Below are 14,695 nucleotides of genomic sequence, written 5' to 3'. Positions count from 1 at the left end.
TGTGAGTCAAATGGCGTTCTTTTAGCTTAAACATTTCTTTTAAAACAATAACACTAAAACGGCCCTTGGCTTAATACATTGCTATTAATTCGCGAAACGAATACTAGGCACTGTTTGAATTGCATGTCCAGTACTTACATTGGTTGTATAGTAATAATAATTATTATTATTATTATACTTACAGGCCAATGTTGGTAAAACTACGCCGGCAACACGTAATGGTACCGCGCACGCACATAGCGATACTTGCATGTTTTCAAAACAGTAGTTTGTTATTTTTTGGCTCGTTCAAATATTCATATAAAAAGATTTGACTGTAGTTAGTATACGATATTGCCACCTTTTTTGACGCGTCTGTGAATTCGTTTTTGAACACGCAAAAAGAGAAATCACTTAGCAATACATATTTGTGACAGCGGTATTAACTGAAAGTCACATTCCGAATGGTTATAAATCAAACTAAATTTACATAAAATGTTCATTAATTTCAATACATGTATGTTTTTGGTAATTCATTGATTCCTTCGTACCGATTTGTTAGCTCCCAAAATATGGTACACATTTATTATTGTGGATAAATATACTAACCAGTAAGCTAGCTTTTTTATCCATACGCATCACCGAGTGTACAGTTTTTAGTATTTCGTATATTCATGTTTTAACAGAGCACGCTATCTTATCTAACACAAAATATTTTCAACGCTGAAAGCTTACAATGGTTATATTGTGCAAGTAAGTCAGAAATCGTCAACATAACGTCTATAACGTAATTTTGAAGTATTCTACTAACAAGCAACTCATTTTGTTTACATTTATTTTTGAAACCTGTCTCACATGGCGTTGTTTTAATATTATCAAGTTTTATTATATTATAATTATTAAACTTATCGATGAAAAAAGTATCATTGGTGTTTTAGTATTAATATTGAATTGTTTTGTTATCATGTCCCAGTGTTATCAAACCATTACTGATAATAAGATAATTCGAACATTAGAATACAAGTTTGAGGCAACTTTGTACGAATGTATTCATTAAAAACTTATTCTCCATATCAGATATAGACAGCATGATAGTATAGATGTCTCCTTTGTAAAATGTGTTGAACACGCTATGCGTTTGAGTCCTTACATCTAACTTGGTTTGCGCTCGTTTAACCCATTTATGCCAAGCGGACTCTCCCATCACTCTAAATTGGATCAATTTATTTCCAAAATAAGGGAGGCCTAGTATATGTGTTTCTATATTTAGAATATTTCTTACAGATATTCCTTTAAGCAAACAGCGCATACCCTGATAAGACGCCGCATTATGCGGCGTCTCATCTGGGTCTACGCTGTTTGTCAAGGCCTTTTTTCTAGACGCTAATCATAAATGGGTTAATTCCGATAAATTGCAAGGAAAAGCCACCATGAGAACATTTTAGCTTGAAGGCATCTCTTTTCAAACAGTCGCAAAAGAAACCATGCAGAGTCGCTTGCGTTGAAGACATACAACGGTTATCCGGATATTACTTTGATTTCGATGAAAGAAACTTCCATTAATGGAAACTGGCTATGGAAATACCACTTAAGCTCTATAAAGCTATATGGCCTTTATGGGGTTGTGTAAGTCACGATTGTCTCTAAATCAGCTGAAAACAAGGAAACGGGACAAAAGTTATAAAAAAACGTCCGATTTTGGCAAGACGATTCTTAAGTTATAATATCGAAACATAATTATAATAAAAACAAGTTGTACAGTCTGATGGATCTGGGAACCGTTCGATATACACGTGTATTCTCTACAGCTACACATCAAAGCCATTCAATCAATTTAGTTTTCTATTAAAAGCGCTATATTGGTTTGATTTTGACAAAATTAGCGTTCTTTTACGGACTCGGAAACCTTTCGGGATGACGAGAATGTACAGGAGAAGGCGATATTACACGTAATTTATGACAAGGTTGTAATTCATGACAAGGTTAATATCTTGCCATCTTAATGTTTAAACAAGTACTATTAACGCCGTTTTATATCGATTATTAATCTAAATTTCATACTCATTATTCAAACGTTTTTAAACATACCCTTCCAATATCCTTCATATCGCTGTTTATAATCTCGTTAAAACAATAGCATCGCAATGCTTTAATCAATTAGGTGAAAACCTTTGCGTAACCTTAACATCTTTATTGATGTTGATTGACGATGTTTATATAATTCCATTAATTTCTGTTTTAAATTCCTCTTAACAACAAGATTTTATCATATACAAATGAAAAAAATAATCTCATTACTTAGCAATACATTGTACATATCGAATCTATACATTATCAACATTCGCCATGGATAAAATGCTATCTGTACAATGCAAGTCGATATTTCACATATGCAAACGGTTGACTCGTCGAGCTATTTATTGTGCATTCTTAGGTGAGAGTTTCCTTAGGGATAAAGCGCAGTTTACAATTGTAATTGTTGCATGTATTGAAGTTTTGGCAGTTATCGTAATAAATTACATTTAAAAGTAAGCACGTACATATGTACAACGGTTCTTTACAAATACGTATACGATTGAAAACATTCATGTTTCTTATGTTAATTTTCAAATTTGTCATTCAGTATGTGTACATAGGTTACCATGGAAACAATAACCGTTTAAATAGTTGTTCGCTACAAAATAACGCACTGTTTCGGTGTCTTATTTGCGGAGACTAAAACTTTTGACCAGATTGCTTGGATGCGCAGGCCGGTCTAGACGTTCGCTGGTTCTTGTGTCATAACATATAAAGTCGCCCATAATATGTAACACGGTATCAACAAAATTGATTGAATAAAAATTTAATTAACCGAGGTCAAATTAAAAACCATTAACTCTAGCTTTATGTCACCTTAAAGGGTTCTTTTCACGCTTTGGTAAATTGACAAAATTGAAAAAAGTTGTTTCAGATTCGCAAATTTTCGTTTTAGTTATGATATTTGTGAGGAAACAGTAATACTGAACATTTACCATGGTCTAATATAGCCATTATATGCATCTTTTGACGATTTTAAAACCTAAAAATTATAAAGCGTTGCAACGCGAAACGATTGAATAATTTGGAAAGTTCTGTTTTTGTCGTTAAATTTTGTGAAACTACGAAGATTGCTTATATAAGGTATAACATACGTCAAGATTGTGTACTCGGCGGAATAGCTCAGTAGGCAAAAGCGTTTTTACTTCAGGACTCTGGCAGGACTCCAGGGGTCACTGGTTCGAAACCTGGTCCGGGCAATGTTCTTTTCCTTTTTTTAATTTTATTCTTGATTTTTACTGGAGCTTTTACGATCCAATGTTTACATTTATCGATATAAAGCATTTAATGAATAAGTTAAAAAATGCCAAAATCTGTGAAAAGGCACCTTTAAAATACAAATTTGTGTATTGTATTAAATAAGTTGAAATTAATTAAGGAATTTTTTTTTGTATTTGTGTAATCTTGATTAAAATTAGTATTGTTCATAATTACATGAACGAACGCACTATAAACTTACATTATCGTCATGCATTAATTTGTATCGTCAGTTAAGTACAAGTAAAACACTGTCAGTTTGCATTAATCCATTTATGCCTAGCGTCTAGAAAAAAGGCATTGGCAAACAGCGTACACCCAGATGAGACGCCGCATGGTGAGGCGTCTCATCAGGGTCTACGCGATTTGCTTGAAGGAATTTCTGTAAGTAATATTCTAAATATAGAAATACATATACTATACATACCTAATTTTGAATATAAATTGATCCAATTTAGAAGGATGGGAGAGTCCACCAGGCATAAATGGGTTAAGGAATTCATTTTGATACTGTATCATCATGTTTGTGCTTTTATATCAATTGTGTCGTGTTCTGAGAAACTTGGGCATAATGCATGTGCGTAAAGTGCCGTCCCAGATTAGCCTGTGAAATCCGCACATAATAATCAGGGACGACACTTTCCGCTTGTATGACATTTTTCGTTAAAATGACGTATCTTCTGAGCAAAAATCCAAAATGGGCGGAAAGTGTCGTCCCTGATAAGCCTGTGCGGACTGCACAGGCTAATCTGGGACGACATTTTACACACATGCATTATGCCCAGTTTTCTCAGAACACGACACAAATATTATTAAAGGATCTATCTCATGAGTTATGGGACATTAGACCTGTCTGTATAAATTGTACAATATGACCAATATAGTTCATCACGTTTGATAAGACTGTGCCATGGTAATTAGACGGTAAATAAAGCTCAATAAACTCGTAACAAAAAAAAACTTAAAATATAATTGTTTTTCACAACATATATTGTGTCATTCGAAAACGGATTTGTCTCCAAAGTTATCAATGTGTGATTTAAAAAAAAATATTAAAGGGCATAAAGTAATCAAGCTTAAATGTCAACATCTTCCGCGACTTAAGTTCAGCATTATTTGTCATCGCACATATCAAGCGTTAATGTAAATGATTTCCGATCACTCCATTAAGTGGTGTGTATCATTAAACAAATCGAAATTAACAAGACATCGAGGTTTATCGAAATTATTAAAATAATAGACTTGCTATGTACATCAAATTAAAACAAAATATATAATGAAACTAATTTGTTGGTTTAATAACGACACATACAGGAATTGTTATGTGAACAATGGTAATGGGCCTCAATTTTATAAGAAACTTATATAAAGAATAATAAATCTGTATATATTAAATAGTCAAAGTCACGACGAAATCAATCCTCAGTAAACTCTGCAATACGAGTAGCATTTTTATTTGGCGTATACAGCTCGATTTGCTTATGTATATTGAGACATATATCCCATACCCTTGTATAGACGGCTATAGTAATTATCATTTTGCGCAAATATGCGTGAACCGTTCGCATTGATGATATTTGAAAATAAGGCAAACATTTACATGTTTACACAACTCATAACTTTTCTAAGATCTTCATGTCTAACGACTGTTAAACGGCAGTACTTTTATGTGTGCTGATTGATGAACGATATACAAACCTTGGCGGAGCTATTTGTTTTTCATTTACATATTGTTTTGTTGAAAACAAAATAATTCTAGACAATTCCTTTGTTAGTTTCCAACAATTTCGTTCAATATATCATATACCAAGGACATTTTTATGGTTTAGCTCGCCAAGAATTATCGGGAGCTTTTACATTTATTAAGCTGTGCAAAACTTAATTCCCGTATACAAGTTGAGCGTAATCGACAGTAGATTAATTGAGGGTTATTCATTAATGCTCATATTAGCATATTACAATAATGCACATTGTACGCTGGAAGTAAGAAAGACATAATATGAGTCGTGCTCTAAGAAAACTGGGCATAATGCATGTGCGTAAAGTGTCGTCCCAGATTAGCCTGTGCAGTTCGCACAGGCTAATCAGGGACGACACTTTTCTCTTGTATGCGGACTGTATGCGGACTGCACAGGCTTATCTGGGACAACACTCTGGGAGAACAAGGCTCATATATATGCCTGTCCGTTATAGAAGTCATACACAAGAGACCGCACGAAAAGGGACAAGGATATCACCCATGAATAAAAAAATTATATTATATACTATTCATACAAACTTGTTTTAGATGTTATACAAGTAATAAATTTTGTTTTGCTAACTGCACACTTAGCTATTGATATTTCGTTTATTTGTTGATGGACAGCGATTTGTCGAACAACGAGTTATTGAAGCTATATTACGCAGAGAGCGAATGAGGTTGATTACTTTTGTACGTTTCATGTTATATCGATTAATACACAATAAACGTGAAGTATAATTTGTATTCTTATCTGCGTAAAATCATGTCTACCTCGAACGAACTTTCGCAGAGGTAGAAAATAAAGCTTTATTAGCAACAACACAGACCTTGCCGAGAAGCTTTATTTTCCGGTAAGGACGAGTTGATGAAATTTGAATATGCATAACGTTATTATAAGGAACGATGCATACAAGTGCAAATGTCGTACATTTTGATGTAAGATGTGATATAAGACAGATATAACAATTTCTCACCGAAAACCTCGTTGGCTTTTGTATTGGTGATAGGCTAAATAAGTTAATAAAATAGGTCAAAATAGAGACACGTAAAAAAGTGTTTCATATTGGTCGTGTTACAAACCGCCATCAACCTTATATCAATAGCTAAATAATATATGAAATAACTTCCATTCTCAATGAGATATTTTATCTCATTTAACATATGTGCGGTTAATCAACTGCATGCCTAGCTGGAGTAAATGTTCATATTGAATTTGCTTTCCTTTCCAATAATTATTTGATGTATTTTTTATCAATTTGTATTCAGTTTGGTGGAAACTTTAGCTTTACCAGAAGAATAGAATACTTAAAATAGCATGCGGTCCTTCATGTTTACATGTATGGCAAAAAACACAATTGCCGAACAAAATAAATAAAAACAAGCATAAAAACAAATATTTAATTACCGCCATCGACGAAGCACGAGTTGGTTAATATATATATATATATATATATATATATATATATATATATATATATATATATATATATATATATATATATATATATATTATACTATATTGAAATACTACCAGTAATACGTTAAGACAAGAAGACCAAGCATGACAATAACATACATACATAATTGCTCGTGTTAATTGGATTTTGCAAGATGCAAAACACTTTTAGCAGTTATTGAGCTATGTAACATGTTGATTTAAATAAACAACATATTTACAAATATTAATTTATAATTGCTTGAATCTTATACAATAGGGTTTAAAACATGGGAAAATAACAGCAACAGTAAACAACATTATTGTAAAAATGAAGTCGTAAACATGATTTCGTAAAAATGGTTTGTCATACTTTGTCGCCAGGTCGTGTTGTTTGTGCAGCATTACAGTCTATATTAAATAATCACACATTTTTCATAACACAGATTGCTGGATTACATGTCGTATGAACGATGCATCTAATAATATAACCTTAACCAAATGTCGTACTTCATCATATTGGATGTATTCGCTAATACATAACCTATGTATCACTTAACTATGGAATTGACATAGTTGAAATTGTAAATCCTACGTGTTTTTTCCACGTTAAGGTCGTTTATTATGTGTATTGGTGTATTTATCTTTTATGTGTTGGCATGCTTTTTATGGACTTAGGATATTATATATAAAACGTCTACATAATATAATGAAATACTACGAACACAAAACACGTTATTTCCCCACTCGTAGACCTGTTAAACGAGATTACATAAATGAACACACATTCATAACTGGACCAGGGGATTACAAATTGTAAATGCTATATACTGTCTAAATACGACTTTCACACAAAACAACAACAATAACAAAAAGTTTGGGTATTTGTTTAATAATGACAGTTCGCAATATTTAATTGAACATTTACCTAATATTTTGCGGGCCAGCAATATAAATGTATCATTTTTCCTGGTTTACAATAAAATTCGTTTACATCTGAAATTGTTATTGACGTAAGGAAATAGACCGGGGACCGTTTCAAGAAGCTCTCGTAAGTATGTTACGACTCTCGTAAGTATGTTACGACTCGTAAACCAGTTGCAATTATCGCACCTTACCATTTTGCGTTTCAATGTAACTTACAATATCGTAGAATTCTCTCGTAAGTTTACGAGACGTAAGTAGCAGTCATAGTGACATCGAAACCATGATGGACGCGGCGTATGTTGTTCGTATAGACGCCGAGTAAGAAGCTTTTGGCTCCGTCTTTTTTATCGACGACATAACAGAGGAAGTTAACATGTATTTTCGTACCTTGATTACTTTTTGAATAATATTTTACGTTGGGATCAATAGGTCAGTACTGCCCTTTGTTTATATTTCGATAAGGATAAATAAATCAAAATAAATTGCAATTTACGTAAAACCCTATGTGTTAAATTATGTGATTATGTGATTCAATTATATTGTTCAACAGCAGTTGGATTGTATTTGTTTTCCGCCGCTCTAATCACTTGTACAATAAAAGATTAATTTGGCTGTAAGCTTTAATCTCCTTTGCATATGATTTCTGATTTTTTTTTCGGATAAATACTCCATTGAGCCTTGTTTTTTATTGGTTAAGGTTTGTTATCAACGCTTCACAACTCGTAACAATCTATTCCTTTTCTTTGTCTTATGTTGTTTTAATATTCTGTCATAACGATACATGTATTGCTAAATGATGTTGAATTTTAAAATTTGTCCCGGTTAGACAACTGTTACATGTATCAAACCTACATCCACAAAACACTAAAATAGATGATTATCATGATAAAACAACTGAGTTATCGTGCGTTTGCAGTGTTGTGCTGTTTCTTTGTAAATCAGTAAATACATAATTAAAATATATACCAAAATACACGAATACAACATATTTTATGTATAATACATTTTAATAAGCATTAAACACGTTATTGGTTGCTGATGCTTTTAATGATTTGAAAAAAAAGTAACTGACTGTGTGACTTTATAAAAAACCGAATAGGTGAGATTATTATCGTTGAAAAATACATGCAAAGTGATACATTCTCACTCATACATGCATGCACACAATCAATAAATAATCAATAGGATGGCAAATGAAAGTAAGACATTATAAAGTCGTTTGCTTTCTCTAACCCAACCGACCATATGTTTATGGTCACCCATAAACTATGCTGGGGTTCCAATTTTAGTTTTCGATCAGTTGTGCTAAATCCACTGAGGCAATTATTTATTGTACGACCATATTATTTTTATTCAATTGAATTTTCTAAATGATTATCAAAATAAGTTACATTACAAAAATAACCAATATAGAATAGAGCTCGGGCATATGTATGCATTTAATTGCATATTCATATTAATTTGAGAGGAAAGTTTACGACATAAATAAATTTCCTCAACTACCCAGACTTGTTTTTTTCGTGATAATTGTCTAAAGACAATACAGGTGTTGCCTGTGTTTTCAAAATGTTACAACGGAATAAAGTTATATTCGTGTTTGAATAGCATGTCTTTCCGTAGCATCGGTCCTCTTAATAAATACATACAAAATTTGGAATAGAACAAATACAAAAACACGCATGTGTTATATGACAATCTATAGCTAACGGTGTATTCTTACACATAACAACGAAAACTGCATTTAAATCGTCATTATTTTGACATAATACTGGCTAGACTAAGCACCCTGTAGTAATCTGTATCATGTACAATGGTTCTCATAATTTTATGCTCTTTTGATTGGTTGCTAAGATTTATTAGTATGCGCATGTGCTTGTTCTAGAAATAGTATTTTTATGGAAGAACGAAACTCTTGCTCATGTTGTTAAAAGCGGCATATAAACATTTGATTAGGCTACTATTTACCCAAAAACAAAATAACACAATTGTGTGTTTCGTTATTAAAAAAACAACGAAACATCACCCTGGAGTAAACAGAACCTACTTTCCAATGAACACCGGGAATCACGAGAACGACCGTCGCAATTGTCATGAGAAACCAAAACAAGAATTCAAACTTCAAACATTAACTTTCCAGCACTTCTTGAGGGTTGTTCGTTACAGTCACGATACTTAGAGGAGGACCGATACTATGAGAATAATGGGTAGTTGGCTTAAAATAAAATTCATGAACACGAAAATCACAGAAATCTCAATCAAAGACATAATATCTCAATTGAACATCTTTTTGAATCCAACTCTTTAGATTATAAATCCGTTCTACAGTGGCATAAAGACGCTAAAACATTGTTTAATCCTCAAAAACATAATGTTTCTCCAGGTCCTATTAAATGTTGGCTTTACCAGTTAGTCTCTTTTTTAATAAACGATACATAAAAAAATATTAATTTTAAAGAAACCTAACAAACTTACCGCGAGCTTAAATATAACCATATATGGAAAATCTTTGTGATTGAAATGCGTATGAATTTCCGTTATGCGCATACGAACTATTGATATAGATACAGAAGTAAAGGTCAAATCTCGTTGAAGAGCTCGACTATTTTAGGCTTGTTAAGGATTAAAAGATAAAGCGACATTACAAACTATTAATTATATTATAGAATGAAGTGATAAAGGTATGCATGGCTTTTTCCCCAAACATTTCTTTAGTCGAATAGTTTATGTACAGCTTTTAAACATGCGATAACATCAAATAATTGACTGCTTTGTACTTGGTTACATCGTAATTGAGAAAACTAACACCTTCACATACGTTTTGAAATAGCCCATATAAGGATATTTCCAGGCATGTTGAAGTACATGATTTGCGTTCATTTGTGACGGAAATAACTGAGATAAGTACAAGGAATACGTCCAAGAAGCGAGTAAACGAGTTTAAAACTTGATTAGACTTAGTGCGAACATGTTAACATCACTGATGGTAATCGGCTACCGACATTGTCACTTACACAGATCACAAGTTGAAATTAATCTCCAATTATTTCTAATTATCAGATAAAACAACTTCTAACGTGGCTATACCATGAATTACCCTAATGTTCGTCTTGACATTTGGAAGCATAATGACATGCGCTACCTCGCGAAAACTTATATAATTTAGCAATTGGTAACGCATTTATATACACATTTATTGTGAAAGGTGTACTGCCCTTATAAACAATGAAAAGCGTTGCAGATGGTTTATTGTTTTAACTTTTTTTTATTTGATGATCATACATACATTTACCGATATCTATTGTTCGCTGCTATTTGTGAATAATATTGTTCTGCCTGTTTCTTATATAATGTTTTCCATGAGGGTTATTTGAAATCCTCATTTTTCAAAAAGCAACACGATTTAAAAGATTTTACTCAAATTAATATTTTTCAATGGGACATAATGGAAGAAGTTTTCCTAACACAGCAAGTCATTTAGTGTCAGATATAAATAAAATTGTGTTAAGTCGTATTAGCTGATCATTACCAAACACACATATTTATGGCTTTGTAACGTGCAGTCAGACAAAACGTACTTTCGTCGTTCATGACATTTTTATCATTTACAGGATTGTGATTTTAATAATTTATAATCTCCTTTGTCTTGCCACCAATTCAATGGTGTGCTGTTACCTAAACGAAGTGTGGAACTGCAAATTATCTGAATGAACTCATTGTCATATTATTATATAGATATAGATAATATATAAATTAAGCCCATGCGTAGTAAAGCCTGAATTGCCTTTTTAATTGTATAACAAGCATGTCATAAAGAAAAAAAATATGTGTGTGTGTGTGTGTGTGTGTGTATTTATATATACAAATATACTAATATATGCTCTGGATTTTATACGAAATATCGTACCAAAATACAAGTGTGAAACTCTAAGCCTTTTGTAATCCACTGATCCTCTTTCTATGGCAACTAAGCAATTTACTTTCGCATTACGCTGTTACTTCTTGGATACCAAACAATTACGCAACATTCGTCATGAGTCTAAACATAAAAAATGTAGCTTCTTTCTAGGAAATTATATTTCAGGAAATGATAGGGAGAACATAATCGCCCTAACTAAACAGAAGACCCATATCAAAGCTGCAGTGGCGGCGTCAATTATTATTGGGGCCGTTTTAACAATATGAGCCGCGTTCTGAGAAAACTGGGCAAAATGCTTGTGCGTAAAGTGTCGTCCACGATTAGCCTGTGCAGTATGCAAGGGCTAATCTGGGACGACACTTTACGCACATGCATTATGCCCAGTTTTCTCAGAAAACGATTCATATACTAAAACGCATACAAGGACATTCGGTCGATAATTTCGCAACGATGTGTATACGTATATATATAAAGTGTATTTGTTCTAGAATTTTGATACAAAGCATGTTTTACATTCATGATTGTTGTTTACCTACGTGTCTAAAATTGAACGAATTTTAGCGCAATTTATTGTTTGCATGTACAGCTGTCGTGGTTATTCATTAATGTACACAACACGGAAAAAACATGCATTAAAGTGGTTATGCACGATTTGAATATGTTGTAAATTGTAATATATTGATAACAAATATGTTACAGTAACACAAAATAGTCAAGAAAAAGTATACATTGAAGACGAAATTCATAAAATGCAGCAAAGACAAATTAGCGCCCCGAGCCGACTGTGACGCAAATATTTTGTTCATATTGTCCTACAATAACCAATTCATTCGTCTATTAATCAGGATCGGAGTTAGTGTTCGTGTGTCGTATGAATATATATTATGCAGGAAAGTAAAATGATCCCTAAAACTCAATTTAGATTCACATCGTACTTGAATGGTATATATGCCGGCGAATTCGACTGTACAGACATTTTCGATTTCACAATTAAATATCTGGCTTATTTCACATTTTTCGACATATGTTCTTCTTAACTTTTATTTTCATCTATATTGAAATATATGTATAAAAAGTATTTAACACATTTTATATAAATTCATAAATATTTGACAAAATCTTGCATACCCACTTTAAGGTCGATACTCGGTTAAATTGTTACAGGCTCGGCTCCGTTTATTTGTAAAGAAACGAAAGGTAAGTTCAGTGCTGTCCATTACTTTCAAATGAAATGTTTATATTGAGAATGAGTGATACAATGTCCGATTGATTCCAGACAAGTTATGCAGTGATCTAGAGGACAATACATGGACATATATATATATATATATATATATATATATATATATATATATATATATATATATATATATATATATATTTCCTACAGGACATTTGGTGTGAAGGATGCTTAATCCGTGATATTAGTGTATATATACCAATACAAAATATGTGAATATGCATTTCATACGTGCATCAATGAAAGCGAAGCAAAATACATGAATAAATATTAATAACTGAATAACTTATGGACAGAACGCCCTTATTGTATATGAAGACAAAAAATTCTTACCACTTAATTCAAAATACTCGGACGGTATTCTAACTTTAAACATAAACAATCATTTGTGTTTGCGAATAGAATGAATCAATTAGCGATGTTTAAATAGTCGAATTCGATACACCTGGTTAATGTACATGTAATAATATATTATTGTATAAATTCTAAAAAATATATTTGTTTTGTAAAGCTAACTTATCAAACATAGTAGCTGATAATGAATCCTCTGTCGGGGCACGGATATTAATACCGAGCCTCTAAAATAGATCACACTAAGAACTGAGTGTACTGACAAACACTTACTTTGTAAACAACGGGTCTTCGGAAGTGGTTTCGAACATTATGCTTACTTCTTTCAAACAAAACATCAACAACACCTATGTCATACAATTTGCGATTCAGGCATATAGAACGTATACATGTAACAATATTGTAACAAGTATGTCAACTTGTAAAAAAACGCGTGTTTAAAAGTCGCAAAAATCGAAGAAATTTAATTTCACTCCTTTTGACAAATTTTAGTCAATAGACCAAAACGATGTGCGACGTTGTATTAAAGACTTAAACGTTTTCATCCGCTTTGAGCTTATGTCACAATGGAACCAGAACATGCGTTCTTTCTTTCAAACCTTATGAGAGATATGTCTCAATTTAAAATAAATTTCTGGACATGACACATCTATATGACAAATTCCATAATAAACCTCAAATGATCAAAATTGTTTTCTTGGAAACATATTATAAACCGTTCAAACAAGTTGTAATTCTCAAGATTCGTTCGCGTGAGAATCATGAAAATTGATTTTAGAAGTGGTTTCACAAGGGAGGGTAAAATAGTTACGGTCAAGTGTCTGTAAATTGCACACGCATAACCGGAAAGCGATGACGTTTATAGCGGAACAAGAAGCATTCGTTTAAATTGTAATATTAAGTAATTACGAAAAAATCAAGAGGTAATATGAACTGGATTATGCTTATATTTTATGTTGCTGTTTTAGAAACAAGAATGGCCGCACATAAATCCGCACTGAAAGATCAATTTCAACGACATTTGGTTAATCATGACATCTCGTTACAGAAGGGTTAGTTAGTAAAGGGAATGCTCCTATCCCGCACATAATTTAATCGGAGATTTGTTATACGATACAATAAGAAAATCAGGTCATACTCAATTGTAGCGATTTAATGTCAATGCGGAGGGTTGACATTAATGAAGCGATGAAGGAACCGCTAATGTATATTACATTTCCGTAATAAAGCGACCGTTTAAGCTCGTAGCGACACACCTGTTTGAGTTCAAGAATTGTCGATATATATAAACGTTGAATTACTTTTACGATATAGAATACTTGCAAACATGTCATCCATTTCCGTAATGTCAAAGTGGTGATGTATTACAGCGGGTCATGTTACATTTAAGCATTGGATTGGATACATTGGACATAGTGTATTGTTGTTGTATGCCTGAAATAGGTAAAATTGTTAGTTTGCATGACATTTTCGAAAAAAAAATCATTTTGTTCAGGCTTACGCGCAGAGTAAATAAAAATATAATATTATAGACCTATCTGTTGCAGTGAATTTGAACCTCATTGTGTATTGGAACAACTTATAATTATGTTGTTTTACAATTATCACAGATGTTAGGTTAGTGCATGATAAGTATATCCAATATGCCGTAAGGTCGCCGTGGATATAAAACATTCTAACGACCGAATGGTCTCGGGTCGATCCCCTTTGTGGGAGCGTTATCCAAAATACACCAAGAACTAGTTCCGCTCCGGTAACGGTGTCAAGAGCGTT

This window comes from Dreissena polymorpha, chromosome 5 (assembly GCF_020536995.1).
Source record: "Dreissena polymorpha isolate Duluth1 chromosome 5, UMN_Dpol_1.0, whole genome shotgun sequence".
Taxonomy (NCBI): domain Eukaryota; kingdom Metazoa; phylum Mollusca; class Bivalvia; order Myida; family Dreissenidae; genus Dreissena; species Dreissena polymorpha.
The sequence above is the reverse complement of the archived record's forward strand: the minus strand, read 5'-3'. Positions refer to the sequence as shown.